We start from the raw sequence: 17517 nt of genomic DNA on the forward strand, positions 1-17517 counted from the left end.
GACGAATTTTTTCTACAGATCAAGGGTACGGCCATGGGCACCAGGTTCGCCCCTAGTTACGCCAACATATTTATGGACTATTGGGAGAGAGCCTTCATTTGGGCCGATAGTCCATTTGGGGCGAACCTGGTGCTCTGGCGTCGGTACATCGATGACATCCTTGTAATCTGGAAAGGATCTGATGAACAATTGATAAATTTATTTTCTTATCTAAATGATAACACATTTTCATTGGTATTCACACCCATCTTTAACCATACTACTATAGACTTCCTGGACTTGACGATCTTTATCGAAGACCTGGAGATTAGAACTAAAACATACTTCAAGCCTACGGATATGAACAGTTTCATCCAATCGGATAGTGGACATCATCCCAAGTGGCTTGCAGGTGTTCCGAAGAGCCAGTACACCAGATTGAGACGAAACTGTTCAGACGTAAAACTATATACAGAGCAGGCAGAGTTCCTCACTAGAAAATTCGTAGAAAAGGGTTATAAGAAAGATCAATTACAAGCCGAGGTGCAAAAGATTAAAAATGTCAACAGGGGAGACCTCCTGGTGGATAGGAATAAAAAATTACCGAATAAAAAGAATCCCTTTGAGTTCTCATTTAACACACAGTATAACTCGAAAGCATTCCACGTCAATAAGATCTTTAAAAAACATTGGTCCATTTTACAACAGGACGAATTTCTGAGATGTCAACTACCAGACATCCCCAAAGTTATTTATAGAAAAGGGAGAAATTTTTCAACCCACCTGACACCTAGTCTATTTAAACCTTCTAACAAAACTAGGGAGGAAAAGAACAGTAGAAAGGGTTTTTATACATGCGGAAAATGCAAAGCTTGTAGATTCATGCCAAGTCATATCTCAGGCTTTAAAAGTACAACAACGGGAGAGGAATTCAAAATTAAGGGGCATACCACATGCTTATCCACCAACGTAGTATATCTACTTAGCTGTGGCTGCGGAGCGCAATATGTGGGGAGAACAGGACGCAAGGCTAAAATACGTTTTTTAGAACATCTAAACAACATAAAGAAGGGGGTTAGGAACCACTCAGTCCCCACACATTGCAATGTATGCCCAGCATTTAAGACCCATAATTTATCCTGGGTTGTTATCGAACGGGTGAATTTGGACATAAGAGGAGGGGATATTATGATGAAACTCAGACAGAGGGAGGGATTCTGGATTCATAAGCTGCAAACACTTCAGCCCCTAGGGCTGAATGTGGATTTTGATTTAGTTTGTTTTTTATAATAGTATAATGCTTTTTACGGGTATTTGATTTTATTTTTATTTATATTTATATTTATATTTATTTTTATTTTTATATTTATTTTCACTTTTACTTCTATTAGGCTTATTTTGTAGTCCAGAATCCCTCTCTCTGGTTCTCCACCGTGCACTTATTCCAGCTGCTGTATCCTATTTTTTCTACTCTATTACTACCTTTGTTTTTTGTATCTAATTCCTGTATTGTGATGTTCTACTTGATTTAATCTTGGATATCTTTTTACATCTAAAAGATACTCCCCACAAATAGATTGCGAACAAGGAATGTGAAGAATGAGTACAGAATCATTATATGTGAAAAATATTGATACCACTATGTGTGATAAATACTGATACCACTTTAAGACCACGAAACGCTATGAGTGCCTTACTCCTTCAGAATATATTTTAGAGTATAACTGGAGTTTTAGTACATACCTTTACATTGGCTAATAATGACAATGATTTGAACAAATTTCTAATACCATGTATTTGTTTAATTTTATTTCATGATGACTGCTTCGTGGGGGTGAGATGGAACGCACGTGCGTTCCAGTGAGACGCATTGCGTCCTATAGCCGATGACTTCCGCCCAGCCGATATGAAGGTGGACGTTTCCGGGTTGGTGGAACGCACGTGCGTTCCACAGAGACGCTCCGGAACTCCATATATGGGAAACCATTACGGACCGAAATATAACAGATGAGTTACAGCTGATTCTGATCCGAAAAAACGGCGGGAGGACCTATAAATGGAGGACAAAGTACCCAGAAGATTTGAAGCACTTCATCACTCCTGAGGAAGTCTGCTAAGACAGACGAAACGCGTAGAGTTATTTGAACTTTTATTTAATTGTATTTGATTTTATATTTGTCTATCTGGCTGAGATCTCTACAAGGATTTCGTTCCCTGCATTGTCTGGACGACAGATTTGTATTGATGGGCCTTTTTACACCTTTTATGCTGTAAGTGCAACCATTAAAGCCAATTTATACTTTTTCAAAACAGTGTTACACTATGTCATCTTTCATCTCTTGCATGTAATATCCATTCCTTTAACAACGAGGGATCCAAGAGAATCTACATAATTTTGATGGGCTTGAAAACAACCTCAATCTTGTGAGTGTGATATATAAATAAGGGGCATTTTATTATATCAACGTTAATCCCCTATGAGCGTATTTTCTTTTGTATTTTTTAGGTATAAGCCCTCTTATTTAACTTTTAGATTTTAGTATAATCCATAGTTAAAGCCATTTATTTTTTGCAGAGCACAGACTTGGCCACCAGCAGGCAAGGACACCATGTGGTCACGTCATTTTTTTTTTTTTGCAGTAAGATTCAGTTAAGTGCAGACTTGATAGAAACCATGCAGATATTCTATGAGTCTATGGTGTAAGGGGAATAAATTGGGTTTTCTGTGAACCAGGAAGTTCTTTACAACATAAATATGTCAAGAATTAAATCCGTACTTTTAGGACTGATCCTAGGATCACAGATGCCTGTGTGCAGGCAAACAATAGGCAAGAATAGATGATAAAGAAAAATGTAAGTTAGTTCTGTGTTTAGTTTGCCTACTATGGCTTTACATTTGAAAATCACCATGCATTTCCTTTGAATTCGAAAACTCTCGTTTCTCGAGAAAAGAAAATGGGAGCCACAAACAAAACTCACCAAGTAAAAGGGAGAGGTATGTCCCTACATATAACCAACAATATAAATGGAGGACCAATACACGTCATGAACCTAAACAAAGTAGAGTAGACGTACACTCAGAAAGAGAGACCTCACAAGACAGAGATTTTTTAGAGAAGGAGCAAGACCAAAGGGTCAAGAAAAAGGGCATCACCAAATATTTTGCCCCCAAATCACACAGAATAGATCTAACCAATCCACACAGAATAGATCTAACCAATCGATACACTCCATTGATGGACCAAGACACCCCAGGAAAGAGAAGGCGAATAAGCCCGGAGAGGGAAATCTAGCCATTGAACAACGTGATAAAGAGGAATCAATGGGGATATTTAATATCTCAAAGATGCATTTGACAGATGAGGAATGCTTAATCTTAAAGAAGGGACTTAAATATACACCCAATATCCCTCCAGACCCATTTCAGGTTTATATAGACCTTCAGAAATTTGTTAGAAAACTTAGCATAGAGATTTTTTATTAAAAAGGAACTAGAAGACCCACTAGGACAAAAAATGGAATCTATATACCAAACAGAGCATCTAAAAGAATTTAGACCCCGATCCACCTTCTGCCCATATGATAAAGGCAGTCAAATAGAAGTTTTTGGTAAAATGGTAGCAAAGGATCTAGAGAAACTGACAAATAAAAAAGAGTTTTGTAACAATATGACTAAAAAAGAAACACAAACTCTGAATAATTTGAAAAAAAGGGATGATATAATAATCAAGAATTCAGACAAAGGGGGCGGCATAGTGGTGATGTCCACGGAATATTACCTGGGAGAGGCCTATAGATTGCTAGGCGATAGAACAACGTATATAAAGCTTTCTAGCAATCCAAACATACCTTTTAAAGATGAACTGAAAACTTTACTAGACAAGGCTCTGACCAAGAACACGATTAATACTAACATCTATAAGTTCCTTTTTCAAGAACACCCAAGGATCCCCACATTTTACTTTCTCCCGAAAGTACACAAGTCCAAAACAAACCCACCAGGAAGACCCATAATCAGTGGAATCGATTCTCTCACATCCAAGTTATCTCAATTTATAGATCACTCACTACAAAAATATGCGCAAACTGCCAAATCTTACCTAAAAGATACTAAACATCTTTTACAAGAACTGGAATCCATTGAATGGCAGAAGGACTACATCTGGATTACTCTAGATGTGAGTTCCCTATACTCAGTGATAGATCACAAACAAGGATTAGAAGCAGTGAGAGAGAACTTAGAGGGGGACGACACGGTGGATTCTGACTTTAGGTCATTCTTACTAGAGGCCATTGGGTTTATTCTAACACATAATTTTTTTATGTTCAATGACGAATTTTTTCTACAGATCAAGGGTACGGCTATGGGCACCAGGTTCGCCCCTAGTTACGCCAACATATTTATGGACTATTGGGAGAGAGCCTTCATTTGGGCCGATAGTCCATTTGGGGCGAACCTGGTGCTCTGGCGTCGGTACATCGATGACATCCTTGTAATCTGGAAAGGATCTGATGAACAATTGATAAATTTCTTTTCTTATCTAAATGATAACACATTTTCATTGGTATTCACACCCATCTTTAACCATACTACTATAGACTTCCTGGACTTGACGATCTTTATCGAAGACCTGGAGATTAGAACTAAAACATACTTCAAGCCTACGGATATGAACAGTTTCATCCAATCGGATAGTGGACATCATCCCAAGTGGCTTGCAGGTGTTCCGAAGAGCCAGTACACCAGATTGAGACGAAACTGTTCAGACGTAAAACTATATACAGAGCAGGCAGAGTTCCTCACTAGAAAATTCGTAGAAAAGGGTTATAAGAAAGATCAATTACAAGCCGAGGTGCAAAAGATTAAAAATGTCAACAGGGGAGACCTCCTGGTGGATAGGAATAAAAAATTACCGAATAAAAAGAATCCCTTTGAGTTCTCATTTAACACACAGTATAACTCGAAAGCATTCCACATCAATAAGATCTTTAAAAAACATTGGTCCATTTTACAACAGGACGAATTTCTGAGATGTCAACTACCAGACATCCCCAAAGTTATTTATAGAAAAGGGAGAAATTTTTCAACCCACCTGACACCTAGTCTATTTAAACCTTCTAACAAAACTAGGGAGGAAAAGAACAGTAGAAAGGGTTTTTATACATGCGGAAAATGCAAAGCTTGTAGATTCATGCCAAGTCATATCTCAGGCTTTAAAAGTACAACGGGAGAGGAATTCAAAATTAAGGGGCATACCACATGCTTATCCACCAACGTAGTATATCTACTTAGCTGTGGCTGCGGAGCGCAATATGTGGGGAGAACAGGACGCAAGGCTAAAATACGTTTTTTAGAACATCTAAACAACATAAAGAAGGGGGTTAGGAACCACTCAGTCCCCACACATTGCAATGTATGCCCAGCATTTAAGACCCATAATTTATCCTGGGTTGTTATCGAACGGGTGAATTTGGACATAAGAGGAGGGGATATTATGATGAAACTCAGACAGAGGGAGGGATTCTGGATTCATAAGCTGCAAACACTTCAGCCCCTAGGGCTGAATGTGGATTTTGATTTAGTTTGTTTTTTATAATAGTATAATGCTTTTTACGGGTATTTGATTTTATTTTTATTTATATTTATATTTATATTTATTTTTATTTTTATATTTATTTTCACTTTTACTTCTATTAGGCTTATTTTGTAGTCCAGAATCCCTCTCTCTGGTTCTCCACCGTGCACTTATTCCAGCTGCTGTATCCTATTTTTTCTACTCTATTACTACCTTTGTTTTTTGTATCTAATTCCTGTATTGTGATGTTCTACTTGATTTAATCTTGGATATCTTTTTACATCTAAAAGATACTCCCCACAAATAGATTGCGAACAAGGAATGTGAAGAATGAGTACAGAATCATTATATGTGAAAAATATTGATACCACTATGTGTGATAAATACTGATACCACTTTAAGACCACGAAACGCTATGAGTGCCTTACTCCTTCAGAATATATTTTAGAGTATAACTGGAGTTTTAGTACATACCTTTACATTGGCTAATAATGACAATGATTTGAACAAATTTCTAATACCATGTATTTGTTTAATTTTATTTCATGATGACTGCTTCGTGGGGGTGAGATGGAACGCACGTGCGTTCCAGTGAGACGCATTGCGTCCTATAGCCGATGACTTCCGCCCAGCCGATATGAAGGTGGACGTTTCCGGGTTGGTGGAACGCACGTGCGTTCCACAGAGACGCTCCGGAACTCCATATATGGGAAACCATTACGGACCGAAATATAACAGATGAGTTACAGCTGATTCTGATCCGAAAAAACGGCGGGAGGACCTATAAATGGAGGACAAAGTACCCAGAAGATTTGAAGCACTTCATCACTCCTGAGGAAGTCTGCTAAGACAGACGAAACGCGTAGAGTTATTTGAACTTTTATTTAATTTTATTTGATTTTATATTTGTCTATCTGGCTGAGATCTCTACAAGGATTTCGTTCCCTGCATTGTCTGGACGACAGATTTGTATTGATGGGCCTTTTTACACCTTTTATGCTGTAAGTGCAACCATTAAAGCCAATTTATACTTTTTCAAAACAGTGTTACACTATGTCATCTTTCATCTCTTGCATGTAATATCCATTCCTTTAACAACGAGGGATCCAAGAGAATCTACATAATTTTGATGGGCTTGAAAACAACCTCAATCTTGTGAGTGTGATATATAAATAAGGGGCATTTTATTATATCAACGTTAATCCCCTATGAGCGTATTTTCTTTTGTATTTTTTAGGTATAAGCCCTCTTATTTAACTTTTAGATTTTAGTATAATCCATAGTTAAAGCCATTTATTTTTTGCAGAGCACAGACTTGGCCACCAGCAGGCAAGGACACCATGTGGTCACGTCATTTTTTTTTTTTTGCAGTAAGATTCAGTTAAGTGCAGACTTGATAGAAACCATGCAGATATTCTATGAGTCTATGGTGTAAGGGGAATAAATTGGGTTTTCTGTGAACCAGGAAGTTCTTTACAACATAAATATGTCAAGAATTAAATCCGTACTTTTAGGACTGATCCTAGGATCACAGATGCCTGTGTGCAGGCAAACAATAGGCAAGAATAGATGATAAAGAAAAATGTAAGTTAGTTCTGTGTTTAGTTTGCCTACTATGGCTTTACATTTGAAAATCACCATGCATTTCCTTTGAATTCCCAGGAATTTTCACTTTAGTGAGTAGCCCTGTAAATGTTTATTTACCTGAATAGTAACACATACACAAATTACTTGTTTTCTCCTGTGTTTGGTAATAGGGTGGTTAACTCATAGAGACTATCAAAGATATGACTAAACACTATCCATGGCATATTAATGTAAGCAGAAAAAACAAACAAAAAAAAAAACAGACAATGGTAAAATAAAATAGCCAATGGATAACAAACTTTGTCACATATTTTTAAATGTAAGTTTTATTTAGAGATCAATAAAACAGACATATGCAATCACATTAACATTCCAGAATGAAGCATACTGTATACAGTTTTAAGTAGTAAGGGTTTATTCACTATATAATAGGTTGCACAAACTGAATAGCGGCCCTGGATATTGTTATATGAAGCCAATTTGTAGTAAGTCTTAATAGATATCATACACACTCTAAATTGCCTAAAAGGATTCCAAATAATTATGGTAGAACGTATTCAGTTGCCATAACAATGAGACATTACTCACCATTATGCATTTGTATTAGTAATTGTTAGAATTGTAGCAATATGCTTACTCTAACTCTAACTCACGAAACAAAATGTAATATCATCAACAGCATTGCTATAACTAGTTCTTAGATAGCAAAGTCCAAATGACATATGCATTTGCCCAATATGCAATATTTAAACCATCACATATATAAGCATGTAGCAACCCTTTGACACCGACACTATAACATGTACTATGTGTAAAATGTTTTCACAAACATAACGTCATACAACACTTTCATATAACAAAGTATATAATATTTCAAAAACAAATGCTACTGATGTGTGTGAATGTAGGGTGTATCTATGATGTGGGGTATATTTCTGTAGTGTGTGCATGCATCTGGTATGTAATGCCTGAAAACAGTCTAAAGGAGGTGTGCATGTGATTGCATTTTTCCATTCCATCCTCTCCTTTTTCCTATCTTCCTTCAGTTAGTATCCTCTATATATCACACTTCTATCCCAAACCTCCTCCTATCCACCTAGCCATAATAATTCATTTATTAACTCCTACCAAACTATATTTGTTGAATCAGTGAGTCTTTTTCTTGCTGGCCTTTCCATTTGCTCATCCCCAGCACTAAACCTGTATGAGCTGGGTGTGCTATAGAGGCTGCTTTCAGCGCTTGACCGTGCTATACAATTATTATTTTCTATGTATGTGTAAATGCACATTTCTTTGGTGCTTGGATTCCATTTTTTCTTCAATGTAATGTTTCAGATCTCTCACCAAGCACAAAGTCTTCTACTGATGTCTGTTACTGATGTCGATCTTCATCACAGGTCAGCCGAGCTGTTAAATGAAACAAAAACAAAACAAAAATAAAACATTAAAAAGCAACAGTAGTGATGAGTAAAATTGTCAGAAAACATCTGGTAAACTGGAAGTATGATCTCAGTTGTAATCAGATTTTTATGGCTACTTTTTCTAAATCACCAATTTTGAGTTCATCTGATAACTAATATTTTACTCACATACTTTTTCACACAATAAACTTCAGTGCTCCTTTGGATAACAGGCAGTTGTGTATTTTGGATCTGTGCTGCCCTAGGCATGGCGGAACTCGGGCACCCCCTAATTTACACATGCCCCACCCCTTCCTGTCAAGGCCACACCTCTTCCTGTTAAAGACTAATCCACTTTGACTGACAGAAACACTCTCAGATACACTGACTTGACAATCTGACAGACACACAATTACTGACTCACACGCAGTCACTGACAGACACACACAATGACGCACACACACACCCACTCACAGACAGACACCCACACACGCTGACAGGCATACACAATCACTCAGACACACATACACACACAAACACACACTGACAGACATTCACTCACTCACACACCAACAAATATACACACACAAACTCACTGACAGACCGACTGTAAGGGTCTTACCAGAGGTGGGAGGCCGGAAGGCAGAGATTTGTGCTCACCCTTGCAGATATACATAGTCCAAGGAGATAAGGTTAGAAACCACCAGGACTGTGAATCTGTGCATGGGGGCTGTGCATGAAAGGTGCTCCAATTCGCAGTACAAACAAGGACACAATCAGAAGGATCTTAGAGGATAAGCCAAAGTCAGAGAACACTCACATATAATTTTTTTATTTTAATTTAAATCCACCCAGCCTCCCTACCTTTGGGGGAGCTGGGTGGAATTTTTACCTGGGGTCCAGTGGGGCTGCTGGCTGGGCTGTTTGGGCAGGCAGGCAGGCAGGCGGGTGGCCAGTTGAGGTCCAGGTGCACACCGTAAAGTGATGCCGGGAGCCGGAATGTGCTCCCCGCCCGGAGCTCAGCTAACCGCCTGCCCCGAGGCTAACAAGGCATTAGCCTGGGCATTTGGGGACGGCATTTTTTGCCGTCCCCTGGAAAGTGCCCCACAAGGCAAATGCCTCATTTGCCTCGGGCAAATACTGCACTGATAACAGGTACAAATGACCTCCCCCCACAAAACAACAGACAACTAGAAACAACTTTAACTTTAGCAATGCTCACACATTTTCATTAAAAAGAAACTTACTATGACAACAATTCCCTTTGATTAGAAGCTACATATGCACAATGGTTTTTCAATTCTTTGGGCCTTATTGGTATATATATTACAAATTATATGTATTGACATCTGTATACATACACTCTGTACAAATGTACACTCATATCCCCTTAATATTTAGCAAAAATACATATATTTTCATGCATTTGGTATGTTTATGGAACACATTTTTTTTACGTTCAACTGCCTATATCTTTTTTTTTAACATACCTTATGGATTGTTACACTGTTGCATTAGTCTAGCTGTAGTTGTACTTTATTTGTATTGCTGTGTACATTTTCAATGCTTTATGTTTGTGAAAAAATTAAATACTAAATTCTATAATTCCTCATGAATTTAATGACACAGTTAAAGCCACCTTATTGCTATATTGATCTACAAAACACAGTTCCTGGAAAAAAAAAGGTTTTACAAAATAAACCCAGAACTGTCTGAAGCACAGTATATATCAGCTAGACTTGTACACAGTCTACATACTCCATTTAACTGTGCTTAAAGGACCACTATAGTGCCAGGCTCCCTCGGCGCTGCCGATGTCAGAGCCGAAAGCGCATGCGTGGCAAGAGCCGCGCGCACATTCAAACCGCCCATAGGAAAGCATTACTCAATGCTTTCCTATGGACGTCAGCATTTTCTCACTGTGATTTTCACAGTGAGAATTGCAGAAGCGCCTCTAGTGGCTGTCAATAAAACAGCCACTAGAGGCTGGATTAACCCTAATGTAAACATAACAGGTTCTCTGAAACTGCTATGTTTACAGCTGCAGGGTTCAAACTAGGGGGACCTGGCACCCAGACCACGTAATTGAGCTGAAGTCTGGTCTGGGTGCCTATAGTGGTCCTTTAACAAAATCAAATGCCTGTTAATCTAAGGACAAATGATTCTATTAATTCATGTTTGATGAACGAATCAACTCGTTCATCCTGGGATTAACAGAGTTTGTGCACGTCTACTATCAGCTATATCAATAAAAAACAAATATTTTTGGTTATTGCAAGATTTACAACTTCCAAGTTGACAAAATAGACAGAAGCTGTGTATATCATTGTTTTTTCCCGTGCACTAAAACATTCAGGAAGTAACAGGAAAGAAATGCAATTTTATTTTCCTGACCAAACTTCCTTAAAAATTACAGTTGTACACACAGAAAATGGATTTTCTCACAAAAAAAAATCATAATTTCTAATATATACACATAATTCATAGGGATTCAGTAGTGGATTGCAGCGAATGCGTCATAGTTCCCAAAGAGGTCTTGGCCTAGCAGCGTCTATCATGGTATACAGGTGAGTTTAAAGGGGTGTACTCACTTTGGTTGCCAACTGTTTAGACATTAATGGCTGTGTGTTGAGTTATTTTGAGGGGACAGCAAATTTACACTGTTATACAGACTAACGTGTATATAATTGGCTTGTGCATTCAGTTTCAAACGAATTACGATTTGACCAAATTTTCGTCAATTGGCCATTCGCCATTTGTCTGAAATGCTATATGGACACATCATGAACCAAACTAAATGGACAAACTGTTTTGTGATTTGGAGTTCTATCCACGGGGCCAAAAGAAAATATAATGGATGGAAAAAAGGTAATTGATGTTTAGGGAACAGAAATAAATGTGAATTGTATTCACATAAATTGAGCAGTGACCAGTAGAGGAAAAAATAAGGAGGAACAGTAAAAAAAAATCATATTTATATCTTATATATGTAATAAAAATAGAAATATAGACTTTTTCTGCTCCACCTTTTTCAAGCTCTATTGGTTCTTTCTCACTTGATCTGTGAATAAAATCTAAATTTATTGACCAGACCCTAAACCATCAATTATATATTTTTTTGCCATCAATCATCTTTATCTTTGAACTAAGAATGCACCTATTAATGTACTGCATTACAATTTTGGTTTGTCCAAATCATTTTTACTGTTATGATCGCATAGACCCAATTTCTCTGAACCAAAACACCACATGGACGAAATCCAAAGAGCCCATTGTTTGTTTTTGTTGTTTTTTTGTTGATAAATTGATTTGGGCAACCAATTTTTTTTCAATATGTACAATTCTAGTATATAAATATGTGCATAAACAGCAGTTCTACTGCACATGAAAAAAATTATTATTTGACATTCTTTGAGCCTCTCCCTCCTCCATACAAACAATATTTGCATAGCACATGCTTCCTTATTACCACTACTTATTATTATCTAAATATTCCTCCAAGGAGTGGAATATTTACCGGTATTTTTTAAATTGTTTTGTATATATAAAAACGTGTGCAAGTATCATTACTAAAGGTTAATTCTATTAATACTATACAATAATATTCACATTTCAAGGTATACTGTATGCAGAACAATTTATGTGATTTGAGCAGTGGTTTATACAATTTAGATAACCCTACTGAGAGGATTATCCACTGAAGTGAGAATTATCAGAAATATTAAATGAATTTCAAATGTAAGGTCAAAATAGCCAAGCTTCAAAATCATCAAAGTTGGCTATATTTCCAATTCAGCTACTTTGACCTTAAATTTTAAATTAGCTTGGAATTCAGAATAATTCTCACTATAGTGAATAGCCCTGAAAGTGTAGTATATAATCCTGTAAGTATGGTAACACTGTTATTTAATATAGTGATAATTGAAAGTGAACTCAAAGTGAATTTAAAATTTAAGGTCAATATAGCTTAAATGGAAAATTATTCCAAGTCAGCTATGCTTTCAGTTCGACTACTCTGGCATTATATTTGAATTCCATGTCTGTTAGCACACCCTTTTTCTAATCCTAAAGCATTTCAGAATATATTGGTGCTATATAAATATTAATGATACTATATATTGATTGTAGCTTTTTAGGATATATTTTATTTTGTGTTACTTTGCATTACATTTAGTCACATTTTATACCATATTGAAATACTTACGAGTTTATTTTAGCCCTAGGAGAAAGTGCTGAATTTGGGTTTAACGAGTATCTATTACGCTGGTTAATGGCTACAGACATGTAAGTTACACAGCAAGTCCTTAGAGAGAACAAATAGACAAAGCAAGATTTTGCAGTTGATGAGAATCGCAAGGGTTGAAGGAGGGGAGAGAAGGACACAATGAGGTGTAAAAAAAGTACATGTACAAATGTAAGTAGCACTTTGGACAGTAGGTGGAGCTGTAGGTAATTTAACTTTAGTTATCTCTCGTAGAATGTTCCAGAAATGATGTACAGTCTTTCCTCACTTAGTATATCTATCATAGAGACAAGATAACTCTATATTAGTGATTTGACCTACCTGCTAACATTTAAGGTAGCCGAAGTATGTTACGTGTGGCATTGTTCTATTTGAAAGTGTGTAAACCAGTTCCACAGGAAGTGTCAAAAACATACCATTTCATTTAAAATGCTAAAACCTGATTTGCAGAAATTCATGAATTCAGTAAATCAGACTGAGGCAGACCTTTGAGGAATTTTGGGAGCATCACTCTTCACTTTGGAAGTAAATCGCAGAGGAACGTAGATGAAAACAAACTTACAGTTCAGTGAAAACACCAATGGAAACGAAATCAGTGATACAGAGGATCAAATAATGTATTGCCAAGAAGTGGACCTGGGGCCTTCCCTTTAATAGGGATTCCAGGGGATTCCTCCTCTTTTTAACATTGTTTGCGTCTGCTAAATCATGTTACTAAATAGTCTTTGCATGTTTTAAATTTAAGTTATTATGTAATTTAAACAAAAACAAATTCCAAGACAAATTCTTATCTATTGATCTCTCGTATCTCTCAAACACTCAATGTTTCTTATATTTTCTATTTTTTGTTTTGTTTCATAGAATGAAGTACAGCAAAATGAAAAAAACAAAAACAAACCTGTACGGAATTAATTTCTGAGTTTATTTGTTACAAATTATGATTTTTAAATAAGCTTTCACATTGACGATTGATGTAATTTTGAATAAAAAATAAAAGTGGATTGTAATTAATTTGTCGTGGACTTTTCTTTTTACAGTTTGCTGGTAGAAAAAAAAATAACATGGAGTTGTTATAAACAAAATAAAACATAAATCTATCCTATTTCATTCTGAATAACAGCAAAGCATATATGTGGGGTACTTAAATGTATTATCGAGTAGATATTTATTGTACTTAAAAATGAACATTAACCCCTTAAGGACTGAGGCAGTTGTACAAGTGAATGTGTACACTAAATGTTATGGCAGTGAAATGCTGTAAAAATGAGAAGAAATCATTATATTTAACTCCAGTGCATGAATTTCTATCTTACTAGTTGAAGCTTTGGGGTTTGTTCAGTAAACAGTAGATTGTAAAAATCACAAAATAATTGTGGATTTTAGTCGAGTACAGGTATATTGGGAACAATTAATCAATGTGTCTATTTTCTGTAGCAAAGTTATTTGGCCTAAAATAGCCGGTTTAATTAATTAACTCAATTTGTATTTAAATATAAAATTAATATTTTGTGAAAACATTTATTTTTGTTGTAGTTGCTTGTTAAAACAAGTAGCCTAGCTATAATTGTAGCTGTGATATTCCGACTTACTGTGAATATTTGGTCGGTTTAATGTTACACAGCTAAATGTGTTAAGAAAATATTAATTATTCTGAGCACCTTTTTTCATATTCAGCATGCACATATGCTTTGGCATTTTCTTTTGGGAAAAAATGGTCTCTCTTGTGTGTAATTTTGTGTGGTTTTTGGTCCGTGTCTGCAGGGGGGAGGGGAACAGCTTTAACCAAAGTAGCACATCGATCCACCACACTACCTTTCTTTATTTTATATAATTTTTTTTTAAATACATTAATACAAGGATTAAAATACAACAATAATAATATATGTTAGTATTGTTCTGTGAGCAAGCCACCCATAGTCCATTATAGTACTGCTCATTGGGAAAAATTGCCCCCCTGGAATATGTTATTTGTTTTTATTTGTTTTTATGGTTTTTATTAACCATATTTTGACTTATCAGCATCAGAGATGAGAGCTGAAGTTAGCGTCAACTGTTTTTTGGTGTCACAAGGCAAATATTTTCTACTGGAAAATACAACAAAAAGTACAACAAAAAATAAAACAAAAAGTTTCTATAGTTTCCTATGTAGCAGTTATACCTAGGCATGTGCATGGGAAAATTATTTGCTTCGGTTCGGCATTCCGAAATTCGGGACTTCGGCAATTCGACACTTCGGAATTTAGGCACTTCAACACTTCGGAGATTCGGTAATTTCGGACCTAAATTGGTCTTTCAGCCAAATATACTAATACTAAGTAAAAATTACTTAGTATTAGTAAATTGTGCCCTTACTCGCTATACGGCGAGTAGGGGCATGTCTATTAAACAGTGAGCAGCCAGTGGCTGCTCACTGTTAAAAAAACAAAAATAAAAAAAAGGGTCCCCCCTCCCAGGCCCCCACCCGTGACGTGCCAGTGGGGGCTTTTAAACTAAAGGGGGGCCTATTGCCCCCCGGCCCCCATCCCTGAGCGGCGGGTGGGGTCCTAAATTAGAATAAGGGGGGGGCTTTTGCCCCCCCTTGCCCACACCCCTGAGCGGCGGGTGGGGGCCCTAAAGTGAAACAATGGCTTGGGACCTATTGTCCTCCCCCTGGCCCCCACTGCCGCTCAGGGCCTAAAGTAAAATAATGGGGGGGACTTATTGTCCTCCCCCCCGGACCCCACCCCTGAGCGGCAGGTGGGGCCATAAAGTAAAATAATGGGGAGGGGGACCTATTGTCCTCCCCCCGGCCCCCACCCCTGAGCAGTGGGTGGGGGTCCTAAATTAGAATGAGGAGGGGACCTAATGTCCCCCCCCCTGGCCCCCATCCCTGGCACTTCGACACCTCGGAAATTCGGTAATTCAGCACTTCGGCAATTCGGAAGTACCAGAATGTCCGAATTGCCCGAAATTCATCCGAATACATATTCAGCCCGAAACGAATTGCACATGTCTAGTTATACCTCACTCAGAGGCTTTAATCTGCTCAGATGTTTTAATCTGCTGACACAGCACAGTTAGTAATTATCATTTTGGGGTTGATGTAATGGCATACAACATGTCAGCACCTTCCAGTAAATCTACCCCAGAAAAGATAGGACTTTAGATACAGAGGTATCCATAAATATACAGGAAAGTTTAATGAGATAACAAATAGCCACAACATTTAAGACAGAATAACTCTGTAAAATAAAATATACAGCCTCAACTCAAGACAATGCATTTTTTGTTTTGTTTTTAATGGACACATAAATATATTTTTATGTAATGGAAAAATCCAACAATATGTTATGTATGAAGTTTAAAAAACTATTCTAAATCTCTCTGTCTGTCTATCCATTTGTCTATCAAGGAAGTGGTTGCTCTTCAAAATAAATGTACTCAGAATAGTGCAAAGAAAATGAAAGTAGATTGTTGTTGAACTAGCATGAAAACAATTAAAACTTTTTAACTCGGGAAATAGAATCAGCACAGATTTTCTTTGTATTTTTCAAATGTGTTCCAAATCTGACTTCTATAAATGGCATGTAATAAGTCTATAATCTTTAGTTTACTGATTCCGTGGCCGACTAATCAATATTACCATTACACAATTTTATGTAAGAATTAGTAAAGTGAAAATGATTACTACAAGTAAAATGAAATCAAACTACAAACACAATCTACGGTGAAAAAAAAATTACAATTTGACATTTGTCATGCACTGTAGTAAGGTTTACCCTCACCATTAAGATTAAAATATTACTTGCATTATTTTTTTTTTGATAAATGGAATTGATTGAGCTTCAGCTCCTTACAGATCCTCACGTCCTCTAATTGGCTTCTTCATTACTTATTTGTATACTTCCATTCTCAAAAACTACAAATTAGCTGTAGTAGTTGTGACGTGTCTGCTCTATGCTTTGACAGTGGTTTCATTAAACTTGTTTATGAAGATGGGATTTCTGCTGATTGCTGAACTAAATATCTCGTAAACCTCAGCTCTCCAAATCAAGTGAAAACAATGGCATAGCTAACAATGTCTGAAAGATGGCTACGTCCTAGCTTAGCACAGAGCACACTGCAGTTACAAAACTAAAGGGGTTATCATGTTTTCATTTAATTTGTAATGCATTGTTTAGGCAATGCATTAAAAATGGATAGTCAACTCCACACACAGCAACAAAAAATCCGTTTAAATACATATCACAACATTGACTTTATTCAACTAGAAGCTAAATATCTTGATGGCTTTGTTGAAAAAAACAAAAACACTTTTAATGGTATTGATATTCGCAAATATTGCGCTCAGTGATTGATTAAACGGTTTTGTGTAATAAATGTAATTTTCAAGTTAACAATCTTATGTTCTTTCATATCTATTTTCTATGATGTATTATGTAAATGTCCATAGAAAACAAACTTAGGTTTTAAAATAAACCAAACACAGCAAATGTGTGGTATAAAATGCAGAATAATAAAAAAAAAGGCATGTCCCTGAACCGCTAAAAAAAATGTTTGATTTCACTAAATCCAATGCATTATATAGCTGAACCACAAGCATTTCTTTCAGATCACTGGAATTGAATGGGGAAATGCTATAGATCTTGTAACGAACCGTTTCAGCAGACAAGGGGTTAAAATCGTTTAGGCGATAATCCCCTTTTCAAAGACAGGCACAGCTACTGTAAAATCACCAAAACTCACAAATTGG

At 36.7% G+C, this 17517-nt stretch overlaps 1 long non-coding RNA gene across 1 annotated transcript in view; it reads right to left on the minus strand.

Moving 5' to 3' along the window:
* Positions 1 to 17517, minus strand: part of LOC134607810 (uncharacterized) — a 70024-nt gene that overhangs the window by 19576 nt on the left and 32931 nt on the right. Inside the window, exon 2 of the long non-coding RNA XR_010090694.1 lies at positions 8487 to 8549. This is a non-coding gene — a long non-coding RNA (uncharacterized LOC134607810). The remainder of the gene's footprint in view (positions 1 to 8486; positions 8550 to 17517) is intronic.

The sequence above is a fragment of the Pelobates fuscus genome, chromosome 4 (assembly GCF_036172605.1).
Source record: "Pelobates fuscus isolate aPelFus1 chromosome 4, aPelFus1.pri, whole genome shotgun sequence".
In the NCBI taxonomy this organism is placed as follows: Eukaryota; Metazoa; Chordata; class Amphibia; order Anura; family Pelobatidae; genus Pelobates; species Pelobates fuscus.